Source organism: Corvus brachyrhynchos, unplaced genomic scaffold (genome assembly GCF_000691975.1).
Source record: "Corvus brachyrhynchos isolate BGI_N302 unplaced genomic scaffold, ASM69197v1 scaffold92, whole genome shotgun sequence".
NCBI classification, from domain to species: domain Eukaryota; kingdom Metazoa; phylum Chordata; class Aves; order Passeriformes; family Corvidae; genus Corvus; species Corvus brachyrhynchos.
Window position 1 is genome coordinate 3,988,415 of NW_008236973.1, and position 11,928 is coordinate 4,000,342.

Consider the following 11,928-nt stretch of genomic DNA (forward strand, 5'->3'; position numbering starts at 1 on the left):
GTACAATGAATGTCTATAGCCATTGCACAAAAGTTTCAAAGAAGACATTCCCATATACAACAGTTACTTATTAAAGAACATTTGCCTACACTCATAGGCAAAATAGCAAAGAAAGCATATGGAGATGTCAAATTGCCCCAGCTCTGTCATCAGGTTTCACCATTAGAAACAAAACTTCTTTCCAGCAGTCACATGAAAGAAGTTCCTAAGTAATCATTCACACATAGGGTATGTTTTGCCTCCATCCCATCTTCAAAGCATCCCCCGGTGGTCCATTCATAGGTATGAGATAGTCTTCTACCCCCACTTAAAAGTCAGTCTTCCATCTCAACCAATAGTTTCCATGTGAACATGGGATTTGCCCAGGGGAGTATTAGCAGAAAAATAAAACAAGTTTTGATTTTCCAATAAGATAATATGAGACCACACAACTGTCCCAATGAAATATTAAATGCAGATTCTTTTGATCTCAAGAAATAAGATACTATAATAATTTAATACAATTCTCTGAAAAAAGAAAATAAATAATAGTAAATGAAAACATACCAAATATGAATATTTTTAATATGGGTAGAGACATTCCACATTATTTTTACTTGTGTTTTTTTGAGACAGAACTTTTCTGGTCTGGATTATTAAAAATATTTTTATCTGACTATTTTATCCTTTCAAAGCCTTTATAACCATTCAGAAAATTTGAAAAGCTGAATATCTTCTTTTATGAGTCTATCTCCACATATGGCCATCTAAAACTAGGTCCATGACACCAGAGCTGGAATATCACTCAAGTTTCTTAAAAGCATTGTTGGCCAAAACTAAGATCATTAAGTCTATAAAATCTCAGTTGTGTGACAGGTCTCACTCCCACAGAAGCACAGCATGGTTATAAGTGACATATTCATATGTTGTTTATATGATTTCACTTACTCTATCATGTTTCTGTGACAGAGGAACCAACATAGTTTGCTATGATGAGGACATGGAGCATTTTGCCAAACAGTTTTAAACATAGGAATCGAGAACGTGCCATCAGTGGATAGGTCTTCACTGAGTAGTTATCTAAGCAAATACCTGCCACTGATATTATTTCATGATTTGTGGTAAGTATGCAAAATACAATTGAAAACACTTTTTTAGTTTCTAATGGGGGTCTGGTAATGTTCAGAGTGGGTTTATAGTGCAGGAAGTTTGCAACAGAAATGATGTTAGCTAAAATTCATATCACTACACAGTTTGAAACTCAAGAGATGTTTAAAGCTTTGCAAACTTCAAATATAGAGTTAAAAAATCCCATGCCATAGAACTGCTGAAGGAAGGTTTTGCTTCTGTTAGGCTTTTTGGTTTTAGGGTTTTAGTAAGAGAGTTTACTTTCTTGTTCAGTATAAATGGTGTAGCTACTTCTGAGAATCATGCTGCATAAAATACACTTTAGATAACATTAAAAAAAATAAAAAAAGGAAAAGAGAAAATTGTGTCTCAGATGTGTTCTGGCTCCTACAAAATTTTGTATAAATTCATATAAGGACTATGCCTTGTACTATACAAATTTGCCCATATCTGGCCGATTATAAATCGGAAAAATCCTAAACTTCCTACCTTTCTGAAACCTCATACACTGAGAAGTCTTGCCAGTCCCACAACTAAATGGGATGCTGCTGGATCACAGAGTCATAGAATCACTTAGTTGGAAAAGACCTCTAAAATCACCAAGTCTAGTGCTAACCCAGTACTACCAAGTCCTCCATTAAACCATGTTCCCAAGTGACACAGCTACACATTTTCTGAACTCTTTCAGGTATGGTGATTCCACCACTTCTCTGGTCAGCCTATTCCCATGTCTGACCACCCCTGTGGTGAAGAAATTTTTCTTAATATCCAATATAAACCTTCTGTGGTCCAACTTGAGGCCATTTCCTCTTGTCCTTGAAGGATAGAGAAGAACATTACTTGTGTTCTGTATCCTTTAGCCAGCCATATAGAACATGAGTATAGGAAAAGGTCAGTGCCACAGATTTCCTACTGCTCTCCAAGATATCTACACCCCTTAACAAGTCTGACAGTGCAAAATCAACAGCTTTTGAATATCAAATTTTTCTGCTGTGTTGTGAGGCACCAAACTCACTGGTCAAATGTGTTCCTCCACCCCCCTCTAGTGGGAGGTCCACACAGCAAGTGTTTCCTCCCTTTCCCGGTTTCCACCACACTTTGAATAATAAAAAGCTGCTCAGCACACCTGACAACCCCAGCTCTGCTTCAATGGTTTTGCTTGTGTGGGGACACATGCATACATGGGTTCTGTTCAATTTAACACATTTTTTACCACATTCTCTATGTTCAAATTAATTAGTTCTAAGCCACAAGGCTACATTGAAAGAATCTTTAAACTGGAAAATTGCCCAGCAGTCCGACATTACGAAGTGTTCACATAAAGTTAAGTTTAATTCATCCCTATATGAATATGTGTTTTGCCTCAGGATTGAAATTAAAGATCATAAGACTCCCACTTCATTAAAAATATAGGATGAACAGCGCTTGGACATGAATCACTTTTATGTCATGACTGAAGATCACTTGATGCTTTGGAAACAGGCACTGCATGATGAACAAAAGCCACTGTGATAAAAGTCACTAAATGTTTCTAGAAAACCAGTTGCATCCTGTCTTTGTCAGACATTTTTTTTTTAAATAATATAAATTCTATATTCTCACATTTTGGACTTACGACTTGTGATTCTGAAATCTTTTTTTGTTTGAGGAATTGCTGAGCTTTTGCAGCAGTCACTAAGACAAATAGGAGCACTACTCTGAGCATACATGCTGCTACATACTCTGAGAAATCAGACCTTGGGCAGCTCAAATTACCACCCCAAATTAGCTGGCACTTTCGACAATTCCCTATCTGTAAAATGGGGAGAAAAATACCACAGGGACATTATGAAGATAAATTAATTAATTTCTGTTAATAAGTAGGATACTATGAAAAAAAGAGCACCAGGGAAAAGCCCATTAGGAAATGAATAATTATGTATTCAGTGCAAGGTTTGGATGGTGCACAGAAAATTAGGCATGGGGACATATATTAAGTGATGAGAAGAAAAAGGAATACTGCATGGCTGATCATTCTGGGAACACAGTCTGCCTTGTGCACTGAGTGAAGCAGGACCCCTGTGAGTGGATATAACTGTGCAATTAATGACTGCATTAACACAAGCCACTGTAATTATCTTCCTTTGTGACTTTGTAACTGTAACATTTCTTTACTAAGTACATGATGGGATGATAAACGTGTATTTAGAATATGAAATAAATTGCTTAATGTTACAGATGGGATATTGATATCTCCCATCTTGAGAAATTCTAGGATTTCTCTAATTTCTTTATCCAGTATAACCTGGTAAATCTGTGGGAAAACCAGAAGGAATAGACTTTGGATATCACTGAAAATGCAAGGATGATCTTGCATGAACATTAATCCTTTTCTTGCAGCAGTATTATTTGCTTTGTGAGTGAAATAAAGCTCAGGTCATCCTGTATATAACAGGAGTCCAAAAAGGTGAGCAAGGTGAGAAGAGCTAGCCGGCAGAAAGTGCTGCCGCAGGCATTGAGCATACTCTGTGGAAAACAAAGGTGAAGAAATCTTTGGAGTTTGTATGAGCCTTATTTTCAGAAGAACTTGCATGTGGTTACTCAGAGATTAGAGGAGCCAAATTCACAAAAAGTTCTGAAGAAGGGATTTCCAGAGTTTTATAACCTAAGTATAAATGAATTAATTTTCTTCTTTCCCCAAGGAAAATAATAATTATTTCTTAGGTATAATGACATTTTATTTAGAATTTCAAGCCATTTTCACAGACTAGAAGTGGAATAGCTCTATTTTCCTTTCAAATCTTTGAAAAAAAATTTTACATCGCTTCTAATATTGAACTATCTCCCCAAGTTTCTGACAGAAGTGGGGGTGAAGGCCTGGGCAGCAGACAGAGGAGAAAAGTTAATACAGTTCAAAGTGACTGAAAGCAGCTTTCCAGGAAAAGGTAGTACAAGTCTGAAACTGTGTTATTGCCAGAGCCACCCACGATAAAATGGTTGTGAAACATCACAGAAGGTTTCAGACAAGCATAATGAACATCAAACGGCTCTGAGGTCTTCCCAATAAAGATGACTATTCTGTCAGCATCTCAGTAGCTGATTGCCAAGCTACCTTATGATTACATCTCTTTGCCAGGTTAACTGATTTTAAACATCTGCCTTCAAGCTGCCAGACAGGTTGGTTCAAAGCTCACCTTAGTAAGTAAAAAGAAATTGAAATTGGTTTCACTGCAGAGAGTATCTGTTCGCACTGATCTTCTCAACCACAGGGATTGAAGGAGTTCATCAGCTGTTCCTGCATCAGCTGCAGGGATTGGGTGCTGGCTGGCTCTCAGTAGCTGGAAGAGACAAGACTAAGATCAAATCATCCTGCCTTCTTTTGAATAAGGGTTAGATTAGGTTTTGAGACAAATTTTAATATTTCTTAGCTGAATAAAATTTTAGGTAGAAGAGAGTGTACAAGAGGGTCATTATGCAAGTGGGCTCAGAGTAGATTTTCAGCCCTAAATGCTGTGAACAAATGGTTTGAGTGTTTTGGGGTTTTTTTCTTTTAATTTCTGAAGTACTGCCCACTGATAATCCTCCTAATACTCTCTCCAAAATGCAGTGGGGACAAATTTGCTAATCTTAGTAAGTATTTAAACATGAGGAAATTACCTCCTGGGTGTAACAAAAGTCCTTTAAATGAATAGAGCTGGTAAAGCACTTCTGAGAGCCCTCCTTGAGGGGAGGGCTCACATGCTTAGGTGCCTGAAGCAAACAGGAAATCCATTTGTTAAAATGTTCCGTGCGTATGTGCTCTTCTGGAATTGTTCATACCTGAATTTCTCATGGTGCTGGAAATGTAACCAATTTCTCTGCTAACCTTATATACTTCCTTCTAGAAAAATTATTTGGCATGAGTTTTATTTTTTCTTGAGAGGAAATGAATATACTTTTATCTACAAATTAATGTGTGTGGGAATGTATGTTTGAATATGCATGTGTATGTGTATACACAGTACATATAAAAAGCTTAATTTCATCTAGTAACTTAGTGGTTATTCATCAAGCTTTATAAAGATAATGCAGAACATGCCAAAGACCGCCTTTTATTAGTGTAATAGTAGCCAACTGCCTCTGGAAATTTGGATAGCATTAGACTTCATCAAAATAAATTCAAGACTATATAAGCATGACTAGGGCCAGTTTTAAGTAAAATGTGGAAAGGTTGCAACATGGAATTATAGACATGCTGATATTCCAACATAAAATGAACATTTCTGCATTGAGCTTCCAGATTAAGCAAGTTAGCAACAAAGCAAACTGCCAAGCAATATGCAGGGGAACACATTGTTTTGGTTTTAAGTTTATTTCTGTTATGTCTTTATATTTGATAAAATAGACACTTCTGCTTTATGTGAGGTTTCATCCTGTAAACAAGTCCATGTAGCAATTCTCAGCTGAGCTGCTTATTTCCCTTGAATGATCTACATTCCTAATGTGACATTGGTGTAAGTGATTATTTTCCTCTTTGTCAGGAGGATGAATAGCGATGGTCATTGGTGCTTGGTCCTAAAATGCTAATTCAGCAGAAAGAAATAAGACAAAACTTTTGCTTTGTGTACAAGGCCAAATAATTAGCTGAACTGCTGCATTAAGTGTAACCAAGTCACAGGAACAGGCTAAAACCAATGGCTGTGATGAATGATGTGACAAAAGAATCCAACTAAATAAGGAGTCAGTTCAGGAGAAATTAGGCTCCAGTGCTATTAATGTTTATTAGGCTCAGATTGGTGTCTCCAATCTCTGTAACAATCACTACAGGGAAGGAAAGGAAGGGAGGAAGGAAGGAAAGGAAGGAAGGAAAGGAAGGAAGGGAAGGGAGGGAGGGAGGGAGGGAAGGGAGGGAGGTAGGAAGGAAGGAAGGAAGGAACCCCAATTGATGGGGAAAGAGCAAGAAGATGCTTGGGACCCTGACGTACTTACAAACATGGTGAGTTACACTGCCTCGAAAGACCAGGGGCAGCTTGGCATTGCTACCCATGAAGAATCAATCAAGTGTTCCTAAAGCACCTTGGCACAGGTTGAATCAGAATAGGGGTTGCAAGAGATGAGAAATGGAACCTAAAATGCCTGTGTGAAGCAGAGGTGCCCTTTCAGCCCTCCCTGCTCGTGGCTGACACAGCGCTTGGAGTGTTAGACTGTCATTCTGAAGGGATCACTGGAAGTGAGGTGTACTGGTACCTACTGCAGAGGAAAAATGGGGCATTGAAGTTCTAATAGTCAACCAGGACCACACATGTGATTGATGTGAATTTCCCCATCAATCCCTACAACTGTTGAGATTGGCCCTTTTGGATCTCTCTTTCAGTGTTATCATTTTCTGTTCAATTGATAGCTAAATTGACCGAAGAGTAACCGACCTGAAGCTTGGTCAGCTACTCTTTTTATTCTAGGGTTGGTTTCTAGGTGCTCTGAACATTGTGTTGTTGCTTGGAGATAATTTTTTATTTCCTACAAGAACTGTCTCATGATTTTATTACAACTCTGTATATCGATAGTCATCAAACACTACATTTATACCTTAAAAAATGCAGTAGAGGTGATTTTAATGATTTCTATATATTTCTGAAGAGGGAAGAAAGAAATAAGTAATTCCTTGATAGGGCATTAATGAAGTTAAAATTTCAGTAGTTGTATTCTAATATCAAAACCTTCATAGTGAATTATATATACTTCTCAAAAGTATAAAATGAGCAAAAAAGAGAATGCCATATTGCAGGCATTGATTCTCAAACTAAAACAGAGGATATATAAATTCAGAAAATACCTATTTTCTCAAAATTAATATTAATCCCAAAATCACCCTTTGTCCTCATGCATATTATTTGGTCTTTTACATTTTTCTTCCAGGTTTTGGGAATAGAACTTGCTTGTTGATCCTCATTGGAGATATTTAGCAACATGAGACATTTGAAAAAGTTTCTCCTCGGAGTGGGTGATTGGTCATTGGAAGTGGTCATAGAGCCAAGTCTGACAGAGTTCACAGAGGGTATGTACTGTGCTCTTAAGTTACATGGTTTAGTTTTAGTTAGCCCTGTGAGGAGCAGGGAGTTGGACTTGATGATTCTTATGGGTCCCTTCCAGCTTCGGATATTCTATGACCCCATGATTCTTGTAAACATCCATGAATTCCACAAGGATATAATGAATATATAGTTTATTTCCAGCACAGACAAAGAGGAAAAGTGCTTAATATCCTCAGGTCAATTCCTATTTGGGACTGCCTTATGGCTGAATGAGAGAGTAACCACACAGTGAAGTTGAGGACACTTGCACAGTCACAGGTATGATAAGGAAGGCAATCGGGAACAGTGAGTGTATCTCTTGGAAAGAGCTCAATGATATTTTTATCCAGACAACTCAAGAAACACCAGCAAGCAGTCCTACAAACACACCAGACAACTAGACAAATGCCTAAGGCTGAAGTTATAATTTTATAGAAGAAATCATTGGTGACAAGTTTTCTGAAGGTCGAATCATCTCCACTATCTAGGGAAACTTTATATCATTCAATACTACTATTATATTCAAACTGTCTGATTTGGGATTTAGGTTTACTGAATCAATAGTATGTCTTGTGCCTCTTCAACAAACATTCCATAGTTCTAAGTATCTGTGCCTCTTCTCTACAATCTGCCTTGACAGAATCATTTCTTTAATATCAGAACATCCCATAATTTATTTTCATGACTAATGGGAGAGAGAGGCATGAAAATTTCCTTAAACATTTGAGCAGAATTTTTACTAGAAGTTTTTCACTGGAATGATAGCTGATTCTGTTTGTTTTCTTTTCTATTCTGCACAAAATGAATTTTCTTACAGGAGTGCTTAGGAGACATTGGTATCAACTATAATGGTAATTCTTCTCCAGCACCCTTGGACTTCTGAGCATAACCTCCAGAAACAGAAAAAGGAAATTTCTTATCTACAGCTATTCCAGAAAACTGCATTGCTGATAGGCAATGCATTGACACTGACTTGAGATGGCTTTTACTGGCCTATTTCATGCTATTTTCTCTGTCTAAAAGAAGTGGAAAATACATAGTCTTACTCCAGTTCCATCTCAGTATCTTCCCTAAAGTCTTTTTCCAGTCATATTCTGCTTAAATCTCCCTATTCCATCCTTTTTCTTTCTTTCTTTTTTTTAAAGAATAATGCTTTTCCTCTTGATTCATTGGTGTAGTTCAATAGGAGCACTTCAGTAAGCGTAATATGTTTGTTTTGGTTTTAGAAATTCTTATTTGAAAATATTTGAAATGAAGTTGGGGGTTTTTTCCCTTCAAGGAGGTCATCAGAAGTTTCTTGCTAAGAATTCATTTTTTTTAATGAAGTTAGCTAGTATGCATAAGCAATTTCTTGTAGTTATTCAATGCTTTTCAAATAACTTGACTAAATTAGTAGCTTTTACTTTTTACTAATCTTTTTTTCTGTTAACAAATATTTTTCTTTTTTTGAAACAAAGTACGTCACATTATTCTGCTCCAGCCCATACCTATGAATACTATGAATACAGTTTGTCAGTCATGGATTTATGCCATTCTTCAACTTTCTATGAAATAATGGCTCACTAGGCTGAGAAAGCTGTGAGAATTATCTTTGAAAATCAGTACAATGCAATCTTTACATGCTTGGTCTTATTTGGTTACTCTTCCAGGTGACATACATACCTACCCTTTAAAGGTGCACCTATCTATTAAACTTAAAGGTCAACATTGAAATGGAAAAAGAAATTTAAGAAACACATGTCCCCTGGAAAAGATCTTTCTTTCTTCCCATTACTTAACACCTGTCATTATTTTAAACCTGCATCAGGTACCAGGAGAGTTGTTTTGTGAAAGTATCTAATTTATGATGTTACTATTGCATCATGGTTACTCTTTATTTGTGACTGAGAACAAAAAGGTTGTGATCCTTATGAAAGATTTAGTTTTTCATAATATAGCAAATAAGTGTTAACCACTGTCTCTTCAGAAGGCTGCAACAGATAGATGAGAAAATGTACATGCTGCCAAGTTTTCCTGTAAGTTTTCTATCTAGGCATCTTATTGCATTTTTAACTCAATTGTTTTTGTAGTTTTCCTTACTTTTTTTTGCATTCTAGTTAAATTTCCTTAAAAATGCAGCCATCTAACTTTTCTGGTTTGTTACTGTTTATTTTAGATTGAGAAGTGCAGCTTTCTTTAAATGTTTGCAATTTTAAAGAAGTTGACCTTGTACAGATCACATGATCCATTCATGTTCATCTGTTGCTTTCATGCAAAAATTGCTAAAGCTCAGAATTTCACAGGTCGCACAAACAACAATGGTGAAAATGTGCATTACTCTTATTAAATCTGAGAAGATTTCCACTCCCAACCACAAAAAATCTGAGATCTCTAAAAAATCAGAAAAAAAAGTAGCTCCTCATTTTATCTCCAAAATATTTTATAAATTAATAATTTATTTACATCAAACGATTTTTCTTCATAAACAGAATATCCCTGAAAGATACACTTTCAACTTTTCCAAAGCTGCTCATTCATTTTGCAGCTATGGATTCTGACAGATACATGTCTTGCTTGGAAAGGAAAGAGTTTATTTCTTAGATCATCACCTTTCTCAGCAGTTTGTAAAATTTTGTTATCATGTTTCTCTTCAGGTTTCTAATAAGAATGTCCAGTGTAATGCACTTCTGCAGAAAGTCTCTGTTTTAGTTTTTATACCTGCTGAAGCAGGTATAAAACAACACAACCTCTTCCCCCAGCCTCTAGCTTTGAAAATTTTATATCTGCAGAGTTGCTCAAAAAAACCACAGTCTCTTTTGAACTGTATGCTAATGTCTTACTATCTCTAATTAAAATGATTGCCAAATCAGGCATTTTCTCTGAAGCCCTCTTGTTACAGATCTGCCTGTCCTTTGTCACATTTTTTGTTTATCCTGTATCTTAAAGTTTGTTCCATTTTACTAATTTGCAGGATGTCCAATTTCTTCTCACTTCCATTAATTTTGTATAGTTGTTGAACTTTCTAAATTTATTCTAATTCCAGGATTCTGACAGATATTGTTTCTTCTTAGTTCTTGTTCTCTTTTTTTAAAGATGGAAAACTTCAGTAACAAAGATATCTCTCATTACTGCTTGCCAGAAACACACAACATTTTTAAATCTATTTCATCTTTAGTATTTTCTTTTGGAAATTTCAAGAAGCAGCTGTATAATTCTTGTACTTTTATGAGGTCACAGGATATCATTCTGCCCAGACTTTGTTTGTAGTGCTTGCTTTTTGATTACCAGCATATTGACTCCAATTGTAAGTGATGATGACAGCTAATTGTTGAGAAGAATTTGGGAGGGAGGACATCCATATATTCTGTATTGTGGCAGTGAATGGTATGTGTGAGGTCTAATTTCAAAGTTAATAATTTTCCAAATACTGTTCAGAAGTCATGTTTCTAACACTTTACTAGTTCTTTGTGTCACTTCCTTTGTCCTGTTCTCTACTCCGCTGACCTACAGGGGCAGTTTATGGCATTTCAGCAGTCCCTTGCTCTCTGAATTTATTAAGACACCTTAAAAACAATATAAAGAAAATAATTGATTCTGCCTATAGGCTCATAGGAAAATTATTACTTTTCATTCCTCTTTTAATCTGCCTCTTTGTTCTTTGGACTATCTCCTAAAATCAAAGTGACTTCTAGCTAATAAAGTGACTTTAATTTTCTCAGTTAGATCTTGTAGAGAACAATGTGCTGTGCGTGTATGTTGCTCCTAGCTATTTTTTTGTATCCCCAGCTTACAAATGGGTTTGGTTTACAGTCCATTACCCAGTATATCTACCTGTATTGCCTGTAAAACCTTCTTTTTCTTGACGGGGCTATTTGGACATTTAACTTTTATAGATGTAATTTTTATTGACTCAAAAATCCACAGTTCATCAGCCCATATTCTCTTAAACTTTTTGTTTTGACAGTTTAATTCCAACCCTGTCAGACTAAGACCTGCCAATATAGTATTAAGGTGTAATGCTGAGTATATAGTTTAAAACTGACTTTCACTTATTTACAATAAAGATATAATACATTTAGTGGTAATTTCTCAGTCTCCTAGTATGTATGGATTTCTATTTTTATCTTCTTTCATTATTGTATAAAAACTACCTCTAAAAATTAACTTTTTAACCATGGTCCCAAACAGATAAATATGTCTTCTCAGACAATTCCTCAGCCCCTGCTGCTTCCTTATGCCCGTCTATGGAGATCCCCAAATAATCCTTTCCACAAATCTATTTTATTTTACCTCTAACCATGGAAACTCACCCCCACCCTGGAATGGTGAAGAACAACCATCCTCTCTTCATCTTCCAGATGAAGTGCCACCTGGAGGGTTTCAGTCTGGCACCTGGGTGAAGAAGCAGTATTGTATAAAGACACCGATGTTTGGGCAGAACTGAAAGGGTATTTCTCCTTGTTGCAGGTCATCCTCCTTCTCCTTTCCTGTGTTAATCTATTCTTATCTCTCTATTCTTTCTTCTTGGATTTAGAATGGTGCTTTGCAATACCCATGTTTCTTCATATGCCTGTGTTGGGGTTCAGGAATCCTTTTCTTCAATTTCATGTTCCCACTGAAACCATGCACTACTCACTCACTTCCCCCTCCCACCCCCTCTGGCAAGAGTTGGAGAGGAGAATTGGAGGCACAAAAGGTGAAGATCACAGGCTGAGATAAGAACAATTTACTGGAAACAGCAATGAGATAAGAAAATGAACAGCACCAGCAACAATATTAATGACAAAAGTGTGCAAGAGAGAGGTGAGTGACT